Source organism: Rhinopithecus roxellana, chromosome 20 (genome assembly GCF_007565055.1).
Source record: "Rhinopithecus roxellana isolate Shanxi Qingling chromosome 20, ASM756505v1, whole genome shotgun sequence".
Taxonomy (NCBI): Eukaryota; Metazoa; Chordata; class Mammalia; order Primates; family Cercopithecidae; genus Rhinopithecus; species Rhinopithecus roxellana.
In genome coordinates this window covers 47,326,845-47,347,093 of record NC_044568.1, presented here as the reverse complement: position 1 = coordinate 47,347,093, position 20,249 = coordinate 47,326,845, and the positions used below count along the sequence as shown (strand labels likewise).

The 20,249-nt window shown below is 42.5% G+C and overlaps 1 protein-coding gene across 1 annotated transcript in view; it reads right to left on the bottom strand.

The window, feature by feature from the left end:
- LOC115895308 (putative uncharacterized protein CRYM-AS1) overlaps nt 1–20,249 on the bottom strand; it is a 147,118-nt gene that overhangs the window by 111,137 nt on the left and 15,732 nt on the right. The window contains exon 2 of the mRNA XM_030925619.1: nt 40–150. The gene's annotated coding sequence lies outside the window, so the exon portion shown is untranslated. The remainder of the gene's footprint in view (nt 1–39; nt 151–20,249) is intronic.

Sequence of the window (20,249 nt, the reverse complement as noted above, 5' to 3'; positions counted from 1 at the left end):
TTGTCTAAGTTTTTATTCCAAGATAAATTATTTACTCACTCAGAAAAACCTCCAAGCTTTCATCTGCAATTTCTTCACAATAATAATGAGCTCCAAGAGTCACTGTTTGTTCCTTTTTCTGGCTTCTAGGTGAACAGCAGTAGAAGCAGCCTGGAGGGCAGAATTATTTAGCTTTTATTAAACATTGTCAGGGAAAGTGACATATCCAAACACAATTGTGAATACTTTGAGAAAACGGTAAGGTAGTTCCTCAATTTTTATATGAGCCACTTTAATTTAGATACAACTGCATTCATTAATGCACTTTGACATATAAAAATAGGTCAGGCGTGGTGGCTCACGCCTGTAATCCCAGCACTTTGGGAGGCCAAGGCGGGTGGATCACTTGAGGTCGGGAGTTCAAGACCCATTTGGCCAACATGGCAAAATCCCATCTCTACTAAAATACAAAAATTATCTGGGCATGGTGGTGCACACCTGTAAGCCCAGCTACTCATGAGGCTGAGGCAGGGGAATCGATTGAACCTGGGAGGCTGAGGGTGCAGTGAACCGAGAACACACCACTGCACTCCAGCCTGGGTGACAGTCAAGACTCTGTCTCAAAAAAATAAAAAATAAAAAAATATATATAACCTGATAGAGAACTTCTCAAAGATGTATTATTTGTAGTAGAATCCTAAGACTCCATCCAAAGGGTCTGCTCTCAGAAGAAGATGAGGAGGAAGAGGAAGAGAAGAATGGTGGCCACTAGGATGGTCATAAACAAAATGAGGATGAGGATTGTCAAAGTCAAAGTAAAAATCTAGAGCTGAATCTCTAAATTTAATGTTTTATTTGGAAAAAGACTTGCAATTTGGGATATATACATAGACCAGGTGGTCTTCAGTATGTCTGAAGAAGAGAAGTTTAGAGGTTTTATTAAAGAGAGAAATGTTACACATTGCTCTTCAAGAAAGTTCATTGGCACTAGTAAGGGTTTGGAGAGCTGGTAAGCTCTGATTAGTGGGCAAAATTCGTCTTAGAGTTGCAGCAAGTTATCTCAGCAGCTGTAAATAAAACTGCTCCTGGGTTACAGCAGGCAGTCCCAGCAGTCAGTTTTGCAGAGAATTACATTCTTGGAGCAAACTTTTTGTTTTTTGGGTTTTTTTTTGTACTCAAGAGTGCTGCCACCCAGCTTCTCAACCCTGATTTAGTTGGGTATGACAAGAATGATGCAATTTGCGTGATTGACTTTCACAGGATGGAGGCAAAGGGTAAAGAAGACAAGATAATTATCGAGATGAGGAAGGATTGGAGATAGAAGTCAAGAAAGAGAATTTCTCAGTTCCAGTAGTACTTAGGACTTGAACTTAAAGTCTCCTGTGAAATGGTGAAATAACCAAACTTTTCTTAAATGGAAAATATACTGGCATCTTCTGGAACACCCTTGGGAAAATTTCTTCCCTGGGAGAAGAATGGGGTGATGGGGGTGGGGCAGGGAGGTGGGGGCAGAGATAAGGATTTAAAACATTCTTCCGAACTTGAAGATCCTCCTTATCCCATCCCTTCAAGGTGAGGTTGGGAAAGAGGGTTGAAGACCTAGAGTTCATATAATTCAGGGAAAGTTACTCCATCTATTTGAGTCTCCAAATCCTTGTGAATGAAATTGGGGGATATTGCTAGTGATCATATCATCATATCATCATCATCATCATCATCAAGTAACTTTACTGTAGTAAAGAGAAAGAAATAAAATTTCTTACAACCCATAAAGTATGTTTTTACAAACTAGAAGTAGTGTGATTGTGGCTTAGAGAACAGAGAAAGTTTTAGCCCAGTAATCATTTTTGAATTCCTCAAAGCCCAAATGAAACAAAATTGGTGGGAGATGGTAAGGGCAGAAATTAATAAAAAGAGCTAATATAAATTTGCATATAATGTAGACATTAATTCCTTGTGAGGAGTCATGGTAATTGTGGGGGCAGTTGTGGATTTTTTTGACTGTACTGATCTTGTGGAAATTAGTATTTGAGCGTGTTCCAGCAGTGTACAGATGGGCTCTTGGAAGGCCGGAGAAGAGTATTTGCCAGACACACACTGGAGAGACTTTGAGGCTCAGACTTGATTGGCAGTGACCCCAAGTCAAGGCTCTAATCAACCTTCCTGTTGGAGCCTCGCCGTGCTCCTCATATCTCCCCATACTCCTGCACTACTAGTGTATCTCAACTTAGAGAAACATCCTGCCCATGACCTCTATGTTCCCTTGACCGTGACTGACACTTAGGTTTAGACAGGTAGGTTTTATTTCCTCCTGCACTGTGCTGAAACTCTAGAAACTCAAACCATTATCTGGAACTCCAAGCATTTGCTTATTTAATAAGAAGCCTTCTCCATACACACCACTTCTTTTCTGCCAAAGACCCAGAGAAAACATGGTTAATCCACTTCTGGGGCAGCACTTGGAGAGATTCGCCCATGAATGGGTCCTCTCCTCTCCCCAGAGCAAGGACATTGTCAGCTTCTCATTGTGTTTATGATTTTACAGTCTCCCCTAACATCATAATAGCTGACAGTAGCTGACAACTAGGTGGTCTAAATAGGTGTTCCTTCTACCACGGAGTCCAATCCTGGCCCAGAGGAAGCAGCATTTGGATGAAGAATTTACCTGGGACTCTGACTATCTATAAAACAGAGTCGTGTGTGTCCCTTTGCTCAGGGAGAGGAAAAGAAGGGACAGAGATGATGGTAGTTGATACTTTCAGTCTACCTCCACGAAAAAAAACAACACTTGCAAAGTACAAACCAAACTTCTTCCTCATTGTTCTGAAAAACCATTTGCTGCTAATTGGGGAAGAAATTCAATGGCTTGTGCAACCCAGAAACACATATTTTTACTAATGAGATTGCCCCTGTGTCCTAAGAGATCTAGTTTTCAAAAGCAGCCTGTGTTTGATCTCTAAAGCTATTCATGTCTAATTAGAGAAGAAATTCACTTGTATGGTAGGGAAGCACATTTTTTTTTTTACATAAGAAGGGAAAAGATCAGAGTAGAATACTGCTTTTAACAAGATTACTTCATCTAATGAGGATCTTATTATGAATTTTAATGAAAATAAAAACAGTAACAAAGTAAGAGAAATTAGAGGGTATTACAAAAGTCCTGTTGTTCCACAGAAAACTTATAGGAACCATGCAAGGACAAGAGAAGCCATCAGTAATACACTGCTGTATGCACTGCACTTGGGTTTATGAGAGACTATCTGTTAAGGTAAAGACGTGCTCAAATATATTATCCAGAAAATGTCACTTACATGTATATTCTTTTCTCTTTAGCACAATGATACAACCGTTCAATCTATTTGATATGGATTTCTCCTATTAGGAAGAAATTTCAACAACTTCACTTCTAACTTAAATCAGCTAGCCTGGCCAACATGGTGAAACCCCGTGTCTACTAAAAATACAAAAATTAGCTGGGCATGGTGGCAGGTGCCTCTAATCCCAGCTACTCAGGAGGCTGAGGCAGGAGAATCGCTTGAACCTGGGAGACAGAGGTTGCAGTGAGCCAAGATCGTGCCATTGCACTCCAGCCTGGGCGACAAGAGTGAAACTCCGTTTCAAAAAATAAATAAATAAACACATATAACACCATCAAAATAAGGAGAAACTTTCTTTCCCGCATTGAAAGTCACTGATGTTTTCCTTAAAAGCATTGCATCATGTCTGTATTCTTTAACAATCCAAAAGAACCATTGTCTGCCTTTTTTGTTTCTTCTTTTCTAAATGAAAACATTTATTAAAATATTTAGGTGGATAAGTTGCCTATTGAAATTGTAATGTCCCTGAAGTATTGGTTGAGCTTAATTTATTCATATAAGTTTCAAGTCATTCAAAGGCCTATTTTTCTGGCAGAAAACTAAAGACAGAGCTGTTATTGTACCATCTGGTTTGCATGAGGAGTCTCTTGGCATCTGTTAACTGCACATTTTATAAATGCTAAGTCCCAGATGGCATACATTGTAACAGTGAAGAGTCTTATAAAGGCTTCCAAAAACAAATTCTTTCAAATTTGAATACTGGATAGTCTAAGCAGGGGCTAGGAATTTAAATTCTACACTTGATTAAACTGGCTTTGTTAGCTGAACAAATTTCTTTTTTTTTTCTTATGTCTTTCCTCCTTCCTAATTATTGGTTCTGTGACTTGAAGATTTCAATCCTTGTAATTCTTCTACCAACAGGTCCCCTCTATAACTCAAGTTCCAGAAAAACGGCAGGAACAACAATCATTGGAAAAACCTATGTTAGGTACCATTCTGTTTCAAGATGGCAGAATTTACGACAAGGAGGTGTGTTACAGCACCCATTAGCAGATCATCAAATACCATCAAAACCGTTCAACTCTTACGAAGCTGATGGTTGGACTGGAAAGACAAGCAAATGTAAACTCCAAGCACTGTGTTGAAATAAAGCCAGAGTGGAGTAATGATTGAGAACATTAAAGTCAGAGACTGACAGATATTAAGCCCCACATTGGATCTTGCCCTTAACTTGGACAAATTACTTCTCCCTGAGCTTCGGTTTCTTCATCAGTAAAATAAAGACAGTACTTTTCTCTTTAAACGGGAATTATTCACAGGGTTGTTGAAAGTAATTACTGAATATTTGTAAAATACTTAAGTACAGTTTATGGTGTGTAGCTAGTACTCAACGAATGTAGATTAGTATTAGTACTAGCACTAGGAGAAAGAAAGTTTCTCCTTTAAGTCAATCCTATATAAATACAGCATTTTCTTAAAACTTCTCTTTTCTCTGCGTTTTCATTCTCAATAACAACAGCCGGGACCTAGTTTTTTTTTCCCCACCCCTTATCATGGTATAATAAAAATAATATATATTTTATAGTCACACAGAACTGAATTTCAATCTGGGGTTTTGTACTAGTTTACTAGGACTTCTATAACCAAGTACCACAGACTGAGTGGCTTAAACACATTTATTTTCTTACAGTTCTGGAAGCCAGAAATCTGAAATCAAGGTGTGAGCGTGGTTGGTTCCTTTTGAGGGCTGTGAGAAAAGGACCTGTTCCAGGCCTCTCTCCTGGAGAAAGACTTGTAAATGGCCATCTTCTCCTTGGGTCTTCATGCCATCTTCCTCTTCACATGTCTGTGTCCAAATTTTCTCTTCTTATAAGGACACTTGGTCCTTATAAGATGGTTATATTGATTAGGGCACCTTAATAACTTCCTTTAACATCATCACCTCTGTCAAGGCGGTGTTTGTCTGTTTTCACACTGCTGTAATGAAATACCCGAGACTGGGTAATTTATCAAGGAAAGAGGTTTAATTGACTCACAGTTCCAACATGGGTGGGGAGTCTTCAGGAAACACAATCCTGGCGGAGGCAAAGGGGAAGCAAGGACCTTCTACACATGGTGGCAGGAGAGAGAAGAATGAAGGAGGAACTTCCGAACACTTATAAAACCATCAAATCTCATAAGAACAAACTCACTATCCCGAGAACAGCATGGGGGAAACCACCCCCATGATCCAATCACCTCCCTCCCTCAATACATGAGAATTACAATTTGAGATAAGATTTGGGTGGGGACACAGAGTCAAACGTATCAAAGACTATCTCCAAATAAAGTAACATTCTGAGGTGCTAGAAATTAGGACCTCAACGTAAGTGGTGGGGGAGATATATTTTCAGCCCATAATAACTTTCTACTACTATCAACTGAAGGAAAATTCACCTCAAGGAGACTTCATTTCATTTTCTTACTCCTATCTGGATTATTTATAAATCAGTGCTTAGCACAAGGTCTATACATGGTGGCCTTCTTCTTAGAAAGACTCATGGACTCACATTGTTTCTGGGAACCACCTACTCTTTCCCAGAACTCTGCATGAAACACGAACGATGTACATGTGGCTTACAAAACCTGCGGAGGACCCAATGAGGAAGGAATGGCTTATAGAGCTATGATCAAAGGAGACTTAGCAGGACTCAGCTGTTATTTGAATGGTGGGGGACATTTTATGGAAAAGATGCTTTAAAGATTATACAAAGGTGGCCAGGCCTGGTGGCTCACACCTGTAATCCCAGCACTTTGGGAGGCCGAGGTGGGTGTATCACCTGAGGTCAGGAGTTCAAGACCAGCCTGGGCAAAATGGGGAAACCCCGTCTCTACTAAAAATACAAAAATTAGCTTGGTGTGGTGGCATGCGCCTGCAGTCCTAGCTACTTGGGAGGCTGAGGCAGAAGAATCACTTGAACCCAGGAGATGGAGGTTGCAGTGAGCCAAGGTTGTGCCACTACACTCCAGCCTGGGCAACAAGAGCGAAACTCCGTCTCAAAAAAATAAAAAAGATTATACAAAGGTGAGAATCAACCTCTTTAAACATAGGGGGAAAAGTAAAAAGCAGAGATGAGGGGAGCCCTGGATTCAATTCCCAGTACTGTCACTAAGTAACTGCAGGACCTAGAGTTATTGTCCCTATCTGTAATCCAGGTTCCTGGCCTCTCATATAAGGAGGTAGCAACCAAATTCTGTTATCAGTCAAGTTTCATCAGAGAAGCAGAACCATTCTGAGTGATACAGAATAAAGGGTTTATTGCAGAGATTAAGCTTATACCTGGAAGCCAGGTAAGCTGTCTAGTAAGGCTATTTCTTCTGCACCAGATGTTAGACCCAAAGTCCGTAGGGCCAGCAATTGGGAAGTAAAGATGGAGGGGAAGTGAAGAAAAAGAACAAATTAGAATCTGCAGGGACAAACTGGAACCCCAGAGAACAATACGAAACCCATGCCTGTCTCTTACCACCCCCAACCTGGACGACACAGGTGTCTACAGGATAAGCTGCCACCTTTCACCATGGACAGAGCTGCAAATGCACCTGGCCTAGGATTCAGAGAAGCTGAAGGGGGAGATCTGGATAGAGTGGGAGGAGCCGCAGGTTTGCCTCCTGCCCCACGCCCACAAGGTGAGCAGCAGCTTAGCCACAATATACATGGTCTCTCTATGGTTTTGAAAGTTACAGGCTGGTGGTGGATGGGATAAATATGGCCAGAGATATGTCTCGTTTGGCAGGCATAGGATTTTGAAAATTTTTTAACATGAAATATCAACATTAAAATTGAGGAAATTGAATGGAATCTGGATTTTCAGCTTCCAGATGCGAAACTGAAGATCATGACAATTACCTCTGCCTGAGCTGAGAAGCAGGTTTTTTTGGGTTTGTTTTTGTTTTTAAGATGCAGTTTTGCTCTTGTTGCCTGGGCTGGAGTGCAATGACGTGATCTCAGCTCACTACAACCTCCGCCTCCCGGGTTCAAGCAATTCTCCTGCCTCAGCCTCCTGAGTAGCTGGGATTACAAGCATGGGCCACCACGCTCGGATACTTTTTTGGTATTTTTAGTAGAGATGAGGTTTCTCCAGGTTGGTCAGGTTGGTCTCGAATGCCCAACCTCAGAGGATCCACCCACCTCGGCCTCCCAAAGTGCTGGGATTACAGGCATGAGCCACTGTGCCCAGCCAAAACAGTTATTTCTTTAGATGCAGCCTGGACTCAACAGTCCACCTCACCCCCAGCTGCCCAGAGCTGTAATCCTGACCCTGAGGGCAATAGTTAGTCACTTGCCATTCTCATCACACTAAAGCCATTTCCTTGCACCCAACTGACTTCACTCATGTACAGTATTTGCCTTACTCCAGTAACCATGTCGAATGACCTTTTGAGTGTGACAATGTCCTATCATTTCCTATCACATCAGTTACATCTTAACCCTCCCTCATTTCCTTCTGTGCCAGTCAGTCACCAAATACATATTGTGCATCTGGGTGAAAGCTCTCCTAGTCCCCATTTCCAGCATTTCTGGTCAATTCTCAAGCATTAAAAAGGCTGTTTTCTTGGGGATATTTACACCTGCACTCACAGGGTTATAAGACTTAAGCAAACTTACATATTGCCCAATTGCAGGTGAATTACTGATCAGTAGAAAGAACACACACACACTTGCAGGATAATTTCCTAGGTTAGCCAAGGATACAGAAGTGGCTACACAGAGCAAAATGAGCTGCTATGTGTTTTAGTAACACTTTATCCTGGTCCCATAGTGTCATTGCTATGTGGGCACCTTACACACTGTGAACAAATAGAGTCCTGCCATAGTTAAAAACAGCAGCTTATTTCTTGCTATATCACTGCTCTTTTATATGCAAGCTACTCTAGAAAAACATATATATGTATCTATACACATGCATAAACACACACACATACGTATCACTAATCTCTTACAATATCGACTTCTCTTGGTTCTTGAAACAACCTCAGCACAGGCAAAGCCACATAACCATCTAGGATAAAGACAACCAAATCAGTATCCAGGTATTCTCAAGCAAGATTCAAACAAGCAGAAGAAAACTTCAGAGCTCGAAGACAAGACTTTCAAGTTAACCCAATCCAACAAAGACAAAGAAAAAAGGATTTTTAAAATGAGCAAAGTCTCCAAGAAGTTTGGGAGTATGTTAAACAACCAAACCTAAGAATAATTGGCATTCCTGAGGAAGAAGAGAAATCTAAAAGTTGGAAAAACATATTTGAGGGAATAATTGAGGAAAACTTCCCTAGCCGTGTTAGAGATCTAGACATCCAAATACAAGAAGCTCAAAGAATACCCAGGAAATTCATCATAAAAAGATTATCATGTAGACACATAATTTTCAGGTTATCTAAAGTCAAGATGAAGGAAAGAATCTTAAGAACTGTGTGGCAAAAACATCAGGTAACTTATAAAGGAAAAATTATCAGATTAACAGCAGATTTCTTGGCAGAAACTCTACAGGTCAGAAGGGATTGGGGTCCTGTCTTTAGCCTCCTTAAACAAAACAATTATCAGCCAAGAATCTGGTATCCAGTGAAACTAAGCTTCATAAATGAAGGAAAAACACAGTCTCTTTTAGACAAACAAATGCTGAGAGGATTCGCCACCACCAAGCCAGCACTGCAAGAACTGCTAAAAGGAGCTCTAAATCTTGAAACAAATCCTCAAAAATACACCAAAATAGAAACTCTTTAAGGCATAAATCTCACAGCACTTATAAAACAATAACACAATGAAAAAAACACACAAGGTATTCAGGCAACAACTAGCACAATGAAAAGAATAGTACTTCACTTCTCAATACTAATACTGAATGTAAATGGCCTAAATGCTCTACTTAAAAGATATAGAATGGCAGAATGAATAAGTATTCAGCAAGCAAGTATCTACTGTCTTCAAGAGACTCATCTAACATGTAAGGACTCACATAAACTTAAGGTAAAGGGATGAAAAAGGACATTCCATGCAAATGGACATCAAAAGTGAGCAGGAGTAGCTATTCTTGTGTCAATCAAAACAGACGTTAAGGCAACAACAGTTAAAAAAGACAAAAAGGCAAGGTGCAGTGGCTCATGCCTATAATCCCAGCACTTTAGGAGGCTGGAATGGGCAGATCACCTGAGGTCAGAAGTTCAAGACCAGCCTGGCCAAGATGGTGAAACCCCATCTCTACCAAAAATACAAAAATTAGCTGGGTATGGTATCATGTGTCTGTAGTCCCAGCTACTTGGGAGGCTGAGGCAGGAGGATCGCTTGAACCCGGGAGGCAGAGGTTGCAGTGAGCGGAGATCATGCCACTGCACTCCAGCCTGGGTGACAGAGCAAGACTCCATCTCAAAAAAAAAAAAAAAAAAAAAAAAAAAAAAAAAGACAAAGAGGTACATTATATAATGATAAAAGGACTAGTCAAAAGGAAAACATATATATCATAAATATATATGCACCTAACACTGCAGCCCCCAAATGTATAAAACAATTACTATTAGACCTAATAAATGAGATACACAACAACACAATAATAGTGGGAGACTTCAGTACTCCAGTGACAGGTGATCAAGACAGTCAACAAAGAAATGATGATCTTAAACTATACATTAGAACAAATGGAACTTAATAGATATTTACAGAGCATTTTACCCAACAACTGCAGAATAAACATTCTATTCATCAGCACATGAAACATTCTCCAAGATAGATCACATAATAGGCCACAAAACAAATCTCAACAAATTTAAGGCTGGGAACGGTGGCTCACACCTATAATCCCAGTACTTTGGAAGGCCGAGGTGGGCAAGTCACCTGAGGTCAGGGGTTTGAGACCAGCCTGGCCAACAGAGTGAAACCCCATCTTTACTAAAAATACAAAAATTAGCCAGGCGTGGTGGCACACGCCTGTGATCCCAGCTACTCATGAGGCTGAGGTAGGAGAATTGCTGGAACCTGAGAGGCAGAGGTTGCAGTGAGCCAAGATCACGCAAGTACTCTGTCAGACCACAGTGGAGTAAAATTGGAAATCAGCTCCAAAAGGAACCCTCAAAACCACACAAATACATAGAAATTAAATAACCTGCTCCCGAAAGATTCTGGGGCCAACAATTAAATCAAGATGGAAATTTAAAAATTCTTCAAACTGAACGATAATGGTGACACAACCTATCAAACTTCTGGGATACAGCAAAAGCGGTGGTAAGAGGAAAGCTCATAGCCTTAAACACCTACGTCAAAAAGTCTGAAAGAGCATAAATAGACAATCTATGGTCACATCTCAGGAACTAGAGAAAGAGTAACAAACCAAGCCCAAACCCAGCAGAAGAAAAGAAATAAGAACTAAATGCAATTGAAACAAACAAAAAATACAAAAGATAAATGAAACACAAAGCTGGTTCTTTGAAAAGATAAATAAAATTGAAAGACTGCTAGTGAGATTAACCAAGAAGTGAATCGAGAAGATCCAGATAAGCTCAATTAGAAATGAAATGGGCTGGGCAAGGTGGCTCACGTCCTGTAATCCCAGCACTTTGGGAGGCCGAGGCAGGTGGATCATGAGGTCAGGAGATCGAGACCATCCTGGCTAATACGGTGAAACCCCATCTCTACTAAAAATACAAAAAATTAGCCGGGCGTGGTGGCAGGCTCCTGTAATCCCAGCTACACTCAGAAGGCTGAGGCAGGAGAATGATGTGAACCCAGGAGGTGGAGTTTGCAGTGAGCCGAGATCACGCCACTGCACTCCAGCCTGGGAGACAGAGTGAGACTCCGTCTTAAAAAAAAAAAAAAAAAAGAAAAAAGAAAGAAAACAGGAGATATTACAACTGACACCACAGAAATACAAAAGATCATTCAAGGCTACTATGAACACCTTTACATGCACAAACTAGAAAACCTAGAGGCGATGGATAAATTCCTGGAAACATACAACCCTCCTAGATTAAACCAGGAAGAAATAGAAACTCTGAACAGACCAATAACAAGCAGCGAGATTGAAATGGTAATAAAAACAAGGCTAAGAAAAAGAAAATCCAGGACCAGATGGATTCACAGCTGAATTCTATCAGACACGCAAAGAATTGGTACCAGTCCGATTGACACTATTCCACGAGATAGCAGAAGAGGGAAACCTCCCTAAATCATTCTACAAACGCTAATACCAAAACCAAGAAAGGACATACAAAAAAAACTACAAACCAATATTCCTGATGAGCATAGATGCAAAAAACCTCAACAAAATACTAGCTAAGTGAATCCTACAGCATATCAAAAAGATAATCCACCATGATCAAATGGGTTATGTACCAGGAGTGCAGGGATGATTGAGTGGCTGGGCTCACCAGTTAACCAGCAAGTCAGCTGAGGACTGGTCACTCTAGGATAGCCTCAGCTTAGATGCCCTGTCTCTGCCTTTTGAGACTGCTCATTATCTGCAGGTTATCCTGGGCCTGTTCTCATGGAGACAGCAGGGTGTATAAGACCTCTTGAGACCTAGTCACAGAACTGACACATGGTCATTTCCACCACATTCTATAGGCCAAAGCAAGTCACAAAGCCAGCCAGATTTTGATGGTTGGGGTAGCGAAACCTAGGCTGACAAGAATGGCATGCCAGGCTGGGGACAGAAATGTAGCTATAATTAAGCATTAATCAGGCTGCACTTTGGCCCACTTTCTTGTGGCTGAAAGTCACATAGCACTAGATATTGACCATTTGTATTCCCATTGTTCCTGCAGATAGGATCCCTGACATTAGGGACATGAGACTGTTTACGAATTGATTTGCACCTCTCTTGTTCCTGTAGACAGGCTCTCTGATATTAGAATCATAAGGCTTTTGCTTAAGGATCACTTAAGATGTTTTTCAGACCCCAAATTCCAGCAATTTTTTTTTTTTTTTTTTTTTTTTTTGAGACAGAATTTCACTCTTGTTGCCCGGGCTGGAATGCAGTGGTGCAATCTTGGCTCACTGCAAACTCCACCTCTTGGGTTCAAGCAATTCTCCTGCCTGAGTATCCCAAGTAGCTGGGATTACGGGTGCCTGCCACCACGCCCAGCTAATTTTTGTATTTTTAGTAGAGACAGGGTTTCACCATGTTGGCCAGACTGATCTCAAACTCCTGACTTCAGGTGATCCACCCGCCTCAGCCTCCCAAAGTGTTGAGATTACAGGCGTGAGCCACTGCACCTGGCCTGTGTTTTTCTTTTTTCTTTTTTTAAATGGAGACAGAGTCTTGTTCTGTCACCCAGGCTGGAGTGCAGTGGCATGATTTCGGCTCACTGCAACCTTCACCTCCCGGGTTCAAGCAATTCTCCTGCCTCAGCCTCTCCAGTAGCTGGGATTACAGGTGCCCACCACCATGCCCAGCTAATTTTTGTATTTTTAGTAGAGACATGGTCTCACCACGTTGGCCAAGCTGGTCACAAACTCCGGACCTCAAATGATCTATCTGCCTTGGCCTCCCAAAAGTGCTAGGATTACAGGTGTGAGCCACCATGTTCTGCCTTCCAGCAACCATTTGGAGGACCCCTCACCACCCCTGCCCAGAGGAATGGGATCACCATGAAAATAGTTTATCTCCCTGTCCCATGACTTTACCCCCACACTCCACCAATCAATTATCTCCATACTTTGGCCCATTCAAAACCCTAGCCCCAAACTCCTTAGGGAGATGGATTTGAGGTTTCCTCCCATCTCTTTATTCAGTGAACCTATGATTAAACCTCTTTCTCTGCTGCAACCAGTGTCTTGGCATATTGACTTGCTGTGGGCACTGGGCAATTGACTTATGGTTACAGTGGTGGTGGTATAATAGGCTGACTGTAGAGGCACATTACAAATGGTAGGAGCACAGAGAGGGGCACAAGATTGGGACTTTTACACTCAATCTACTGCTTCCCCCTAAGAACTTCAATACTGAACATATCTTATATTCTGCCAACTCAAAGGAATACGCTACATTGCTAAGAGTAACCATTGCCCTAGCTACTTAGCCATAGCGTCATCTGTGTTAACATCTGTATGAAAATGAGTTTTTAGTTAACATTATACGTAAATGAGTTTTTATTTAGAACTTTTCTGCCGAGCGCAGTGGCTCACGCCTGTAATCCCAACACTTTGGGAGACCGAGGCAGGCGGATCATGTGAGGTCGGGAGTTTGAGACCCGCCTGGCCAACATGGTGAAACCCCAGTCTCTGCTAAAAATACAAAGCATTAACTGGGCGTGATGTCACATGCCTGTAATCCCAGCTACTCGGGAGGCTGAGCCCAGAGAATCTCTTGAACCTGGGAGGTGGTGGTTGCCGTGAGCCAAGATCACGCCATTGCCCTCCAGCCTGGGCGACAGAGTGAGACTCCGTCTCATAGAAAAGAAAAAGGACTTCTGGGCCTTCTGTCTTCCATATATTGATGCCGCCCTACCTTTATATTTATAGATCGATAAAGCTTTCATCCTAGTTCTTTCTGAATTTATTACTGTCAGAAGGCTCACTCAACTTGGATCTCTCTAAAGAACCTAAGGGGAAAACAACATTAACATTGTATATTAGATTGGTAAAGGAACTACCATATGATGTTGAAGAACATTCTCATTGACATAGTCTATTTTATTTTTCCAAGTTAAATTCATATTTGATATTTGAAAGCTATTTTGAGATGTATTAGCATAACCGGTAGAAGTTTTTATATTATTTATCTTATACTGCTAAAATTCTAATTAATGTCATCTTGTACTTTTAAAAGACAAGTGAACTGCAAGAGAAGCACAGAGTTTTAAAACACCCCCACATGCACAGACACACACACACACAGCAAGAGAGAGAAAATCAAAATCAATTAGAAAGGGCAGAGAGAGGCATCAGGAGACCTGGTTTCTCACTGGACCTCTGTCTGCTACTCACTTGGTAATTGACCTGGAGCAAGTCACTAAACCTCTTTAGATATTAAACCTCTCAATATCTTAATTTTACCATAGTGAGTTGGACTTTGCAAGCCTGTAATCCCAGCACTTTGGGAGGCCGAGACGGGTGGATCGCGAGGTCAGGAGATCGAGACCAACCTAGCTAACACGGCGAAACCCCGTCTCTACTAAAAAATACAAAAAACTAGCGGGGCGAGGTGGCGGGCGCCTGTAGTCCCAGCTACTTGGGAGGCTGAGGCAGGAGAATGGCGTAAACCCGGGAGGCGGAGCTTGCAGTGAGCTGAGATCTGGCCACTGCACTCCAGCCTGGGCGACAGAGCGAGACTCCGCCTCAAAAAAAAAAAAAAAAAAAAAAAAAAACAAACAAACAAAAAAAAAAAAAAAAAAAAAATCAAAGCCTCAAGCTCCGGATCCATTCATTTCAACATTTTACCTTTATACTGTTGAGTTTTCATCCTTGAGCCTTAGACTCTATAGCTTAGGTAGCTCACTCAGAAATCAGTCAAAATTATTATTTAAATTTTTTTGTTGTTGTCCAGGCAGGGTGGCTCACACTTGTAATCCCAGCACTTTGGGAGGCCAAGGCGGATCACCTGAGGTCAACAGTTCAAGACCAGCCTGGCCAACATGATGAAACCCCGTTTCTACTAAAAATACAATAATTAGCCAGGTGTGGTGGTGCACACCTATAGCCCCAGCTACTGGGGAGGCTGGGTCACAAGAATAGCTTGAACCTGGGAAGCAGAGGTTACAGTGAGCAGAGATCGTGCCATTAGACTCCAGCATGGGCAACAGAGTGAGACTCTGTCTCAAAACACTAAAACTAACTAACTAACTAAAATTTTAAGAGACAGGGTCCTGCCATGCTGTCCAAGGTGGTTTTGAATTCCTGGCCTCAAGTTATCTTCTAGCCTCAGTCTCCCAAAGTGCTGGGATTATAGGCATGAGCCACCATGCCCAGTCTATAATTATTTAATTGGTTATTGTATCACTAAAACAATTCAACAAAAACAGAGGTGAATAAAGTTGTTGGAGTCTCACCAATGCATCTTAATGTAGACATTTCTCATTGTCCGAACTAGTACTCTGGGTTCTTTTTCCTACCTCCTAGAAAATTAAGGAACATGGACACAAAGGTGGGTCGGAACGAAAGTTTAATAAGTGAAAGAGGCTGGGTGTGGTGGCTCACACCTGTAATCCCATCACTTTGAGAGGCTGAGGCGGGCGGATCACCTGAGGTCAGGAGTTGGAGACCAGCCTGGCCAACATGGGGAAACGCTATCTCTACTAAAAATTCAAAATTAGCCAAGTATGGTGGGGCATGCCTGTAATCCCAGTTACCTGGGAGGCTAAGGCAGGAGAATGAATCCAGGAGGCGGAGTTTGCAGTGACCCGAGATCACACCATTGCACTCAAGCCTGGGCAACACGAGTGAAATTCCGTCTCAAAAAAGAATAATAATAAGTGAAAGAAAAAGATTATCTGCAGCAGAGAGGGGAGTCCAAGTGGATTGCTGGGTTACGGCTGAATTCAAAAGCTTTTTTAAGAAACTCCTCTCTCATCTCTAGCAGTTTGAATAACTTCTCATCAGCAAAGCTGTCTGTGCAACTCCCCGTATCTTACAGCAGCTGTGGACATGTATCTAGGCAAGCACAAAGCCTGCGTCTCTTGTTTTGATAGCTGTGGGTTTGTTTTAGGCAAGACCCCCTCCTCCCTGTGTAAGTGTCCACAATGGATATGCCTGAAAAGGGGAGGAAACTTTTTCCTAGGAGCTCGCTAATTAGACAAAGGTGCTTATCTGTGTGCAGGTGCAGCTTGTTTTTCCCAAATGATTTTTCCTTTTCTTCTCCCTCAAAGTCAGAAAGGCAAGAGTTCCTTATTCTTTTAAGGGCTGAAGGAGGAAAACTCCCACCTTTTCACTCTGAAGGTTCACTGAAAATAAACTGACCAAAGGCAGATGAATAGGAGAAAAATTCAAAAAAAATATTAATGTGCAGGGGAAGGTGGGAATCATACAGTGATTGTTCCTAAGCTCTCAATGGGGCACAGATGCATATATACTGTTTTTTGTTTGTTTGTTTGTATTTTGAGATGGAGTCTTGCTCTGTCGCCCAGGCTGGAGTGCAGTGGTACAATCTCGGCTCACTGCAGCCTCTGCCCACCGGGTTCAAGCAATTCTCCTGCCTCAGACTCCTGCATAGCTAGGATTACAGGCACACACCACTATGCCTGGCTAACTTTTATATTTTTAGTAGAGACGGGGTTTCGCCATGTTGGCCAGGCTGGTCTTGAACTCCTGACCTCAGGTAATCCACCCGCCTCAGCTTCCCAAAGTGCTGGGATTACAGGCGTGAGCCACCAGGTTTTTCATGGGGGATGGAGGAGATGGGGACTGTAGACAATTCTCTTGAGGGGCAGTAATGATTATTAGGGAGAATGAATGGACCAGGGAGAGAGAAATTAGCTTATACATAATTATCTTTGGAATTTGAATGAGCTTCAGAGGCTGACATCATCTTGTGGAAAAGTATGTCTATGTGTGGTTGCATTACTTAGTCTTCTTTCCTGCTATAGATAATGAGATTTCAGGGAGGGGACAGAAGGCAATAGTGTTTTTTCTGTTAAGAAGCTGCCTTGGCTGGGCCCAGTGGCTCATGCCGGTAGTCTCAACACTTTGGGATACCGAAGCGGGTGGATCATTTGAGGTCAGGAGTTTGAGACCAACCTGGCCATCATGGTGAAACCCTCTCTCTACTAAAAATACAAAGAAAAAGCAAAAGCAAAAACAAAAAGCCCACAATTAGCCAGGCTTAGGAGAATCACTTGAACCTGGGAGGGGGAGGTTGCAGTGAGCCCAGATCATGCCATTGCACTCCAGCCTGGCCAACAAGAGCAAAGCCCTGTCAAAAACAAAAAACAAAAACCAAAACAAAACAAAACAAAAAAAGCTTTCTAGGTCAAATAAAGAAATTCCAGAGAGAGTTGCTTCCTGTACTTTGTGGGTGGAAAGGGAAAAAGGCAAGGATAGAGAGACCTTGATTCTGAGGCTTATTTCTAAAGCCTTTTGATTTTCCAAAGCACTCGGCATGCCCAGGCACCATACTTTGGGGAAATGTTTTCTGTGCTCCAACCCTCGCATCTTCTTAATCCTATTCCCGGGGATGATATTCAATGTATTTAAAACCCATACAGCAAAAGCATGAACAAATCAGAATAGACAATGGTTGCAAATGCCCAGCACAGCTACGTGGACTCCCCAGACCCTGGCAACTCTCTCCTTTCCTGGATGACGCTTCAACTCTCTGGGACAACTTTCTTGACTTGTAATCCAAATACATATGTATAGACCCACATGCAGACACATAAAGTATAAATATGCACATAGGTTTGAGAAAGAAAATAAACTTTGTATCTGAAGAATGCAAAGCCCCTTTAAATTATCAGGGCCAGAGAGCCATTGAAATGTGACAGCAATCATACCTTACTTCCTCCTAGGGCTCAGTAATTATCTCTTGGTGCTACTTGATATATATTTATGGGCTCTAGACTGACACCAAGTAGCCATAAAATTAACCTAACCATGCCATACACTGGACACTATAACTCATACCATACACTGGACGCCATTACTCGTACCCTATAGTTCAACAATGTATAGCTAATCACTAATCAGTGTTCTTTTTTTTTTTTTTTTTTTGAGATAGGGTCTTGCTATGCTGCCCAGACTGGTCTTAAAAGTCCTGGGCCCAAGCTATCCTCCCACCTCAGCCTCCTGAATTGCTGTGACTACAGGTGTGAGCCACTGTACCCAGCTAATCAGTGTTATTTCTGTAAATCAATGAGTCAAGAAACACTGTATCAGCCACTAATCTCAGCACTTTGGGAGTTCGAGGCGGGCAGATCACAAGGTCAGGAGACCAACCTGGCTAACATGGTGAAATCCCATCTCTACTAAAAATACAAAAAATTAGCCAGGTGTGGTGGCGGGCACCTGTAGTCCCAGCTCCTCTGGAGGCTGAGGCAGGAGAATGGCGTGAGCATAATCTTGGCTCGCTGCAGCCTCCGCCTCCTGGGTTCAAGCGATTCTCCTACCTCAGCCTCCTGAGTAGCTGGATTTACAGGTGTGTGCTGCCATGCCCAGCTAATATTTGTATTTTGGGTAGAGACAGGTTATCACCATGTTGGCTAGGCTGGTCTCAAACTCCTGACCTCGGGTGATCTGCCTGCCTTGACCTCCCAAAGTGCTGGGATTACAGGTGTGAGCCACCGCACTGGGCTTATTTAGTGCAATATTTTTTTAATTCAATTTAAAGTTCTGGGATACATGTACAGGACGTGCAGGTTTGTTACATAGGTAAATGTGTGCCATGGTGGTTTACTGCACCCATCAACCCATCACCTAGGTATTGAGCCCCGCATGTATTAGCTATTTATTTTGATGCTCTCCATCCCCCGGCCCCCGACCCCTGCCATCAGGACCCAGTGTGTGTTGTTCCCCTCCCTGTGTCCCTGTGTTCTCATTGTTCAGCTCTCACTTATAAGTGAGAACAGAATATTAAGAATCATTTTTGTAAAGACTTTAGTTTTTCCTACCTCCTGATAGAAGACACTGTTTTACGGAGCAGCTATTTCTTCCTGTGTTCAAAGTCAGCTGCTGAACACATTGTAGCTTCCTGCTTTTTCCAGAGCAGAACCCTAGACATTGATGCTCATGGGCCCAGAGCCATTTGTTCGGGGGCTGTCCCTAGCACACCACAGGTCTGGGTTAGGTGAGACGAACAGAATTAATCTCTGGTGCACATACCAGCTTCACCAGCCCACAGTGGGCTTTCTCACCGCATCTCCTGCTTGGGGGTCTCTGTGCTACCCTTTAACCTTTTAGAAACCCATAATTTGGGGGCTCTGACCAAAATTGCCCTTTCCAAGACAAAAACTTCCCACTCTGGAGAAAAGACGCCATCTTGAGGGGAGTGCGTAGCAGGGTGGAGAGGGAGGTGGGGTCTGAGGGAGGCTGAATAAGCACATTAACCCATCACTTCTCTGACCACCTTCTCAATAGGGCTCTGAGTCTCACATCTATGCTTTTCCCTCTAATGTCTTCTCCTCATAGTCTTAACCGTTGTGGTAATGAATTACATTTGTAGAAACGGTGCTACTTTTCAGAAAATATGCATAGAAGGAGAAACTATTGCTATCATGCTTTGGCTATAAAATGAAATCATTTTACCATCTCTATCCCCAAAAACTTGTCTGTATTTTGCTCCCTCTCCCCAATTCCGCCGGGATATAATCTACCCAATTCCCGTAAAGAGGTTAACCACTGGCCACCACAGATTTTCTCGCCTCCTTCCCTCCAGGTATTTTCCAGGTTTTCCTGATTATAAGAATCACCTGTGGTGCTCGTTAAGCAACTATTTCCCAGGCTCGTCCTCTGGAAAGTCCAATTCAGTAGCTTTTGGGTGGGACTCAGGAATCTGTGACATTAATGAGAGCTCCATGTGATCCTTTTGATCAAGGAAGTCAGGGAAACATTTTAATCTACAGTGTTATTTCAGATGCCTTGGGTTACACCTCAAAGGCAACACATGAATCAATACTGTTTAGGTTGATGCAAAAATAATTGTTTTTTGCCATTAAAAGTAGTGGCAAAGGGCCAGGCACAGTGGTTCATGCCTGTAATCCCAGCACTTTGGGAGGCCGAGGCAGGTGGATCACTTGAAGCCAGGAGTTCGAGACCAACCTGGCCAACATGGTGGAACCCTGTCTCTACTAAAAACACAAAAATTATCTGGGCAGGTGGATCACTTGAAGCCAGGAGTTCGAGACCAACCTGGCCAACATGGTGGAACCCTGTCTCTACTAAAAACACAAAAATTATCTCCCCTGCTACTGGGGAGGCTGAGGCAGGAGAATCGCTTGAACCCAGGAGGTGGAGGCTGCAGCGAGCCGTGATCGCGCCACTGCACTCCAGCCTGAGTG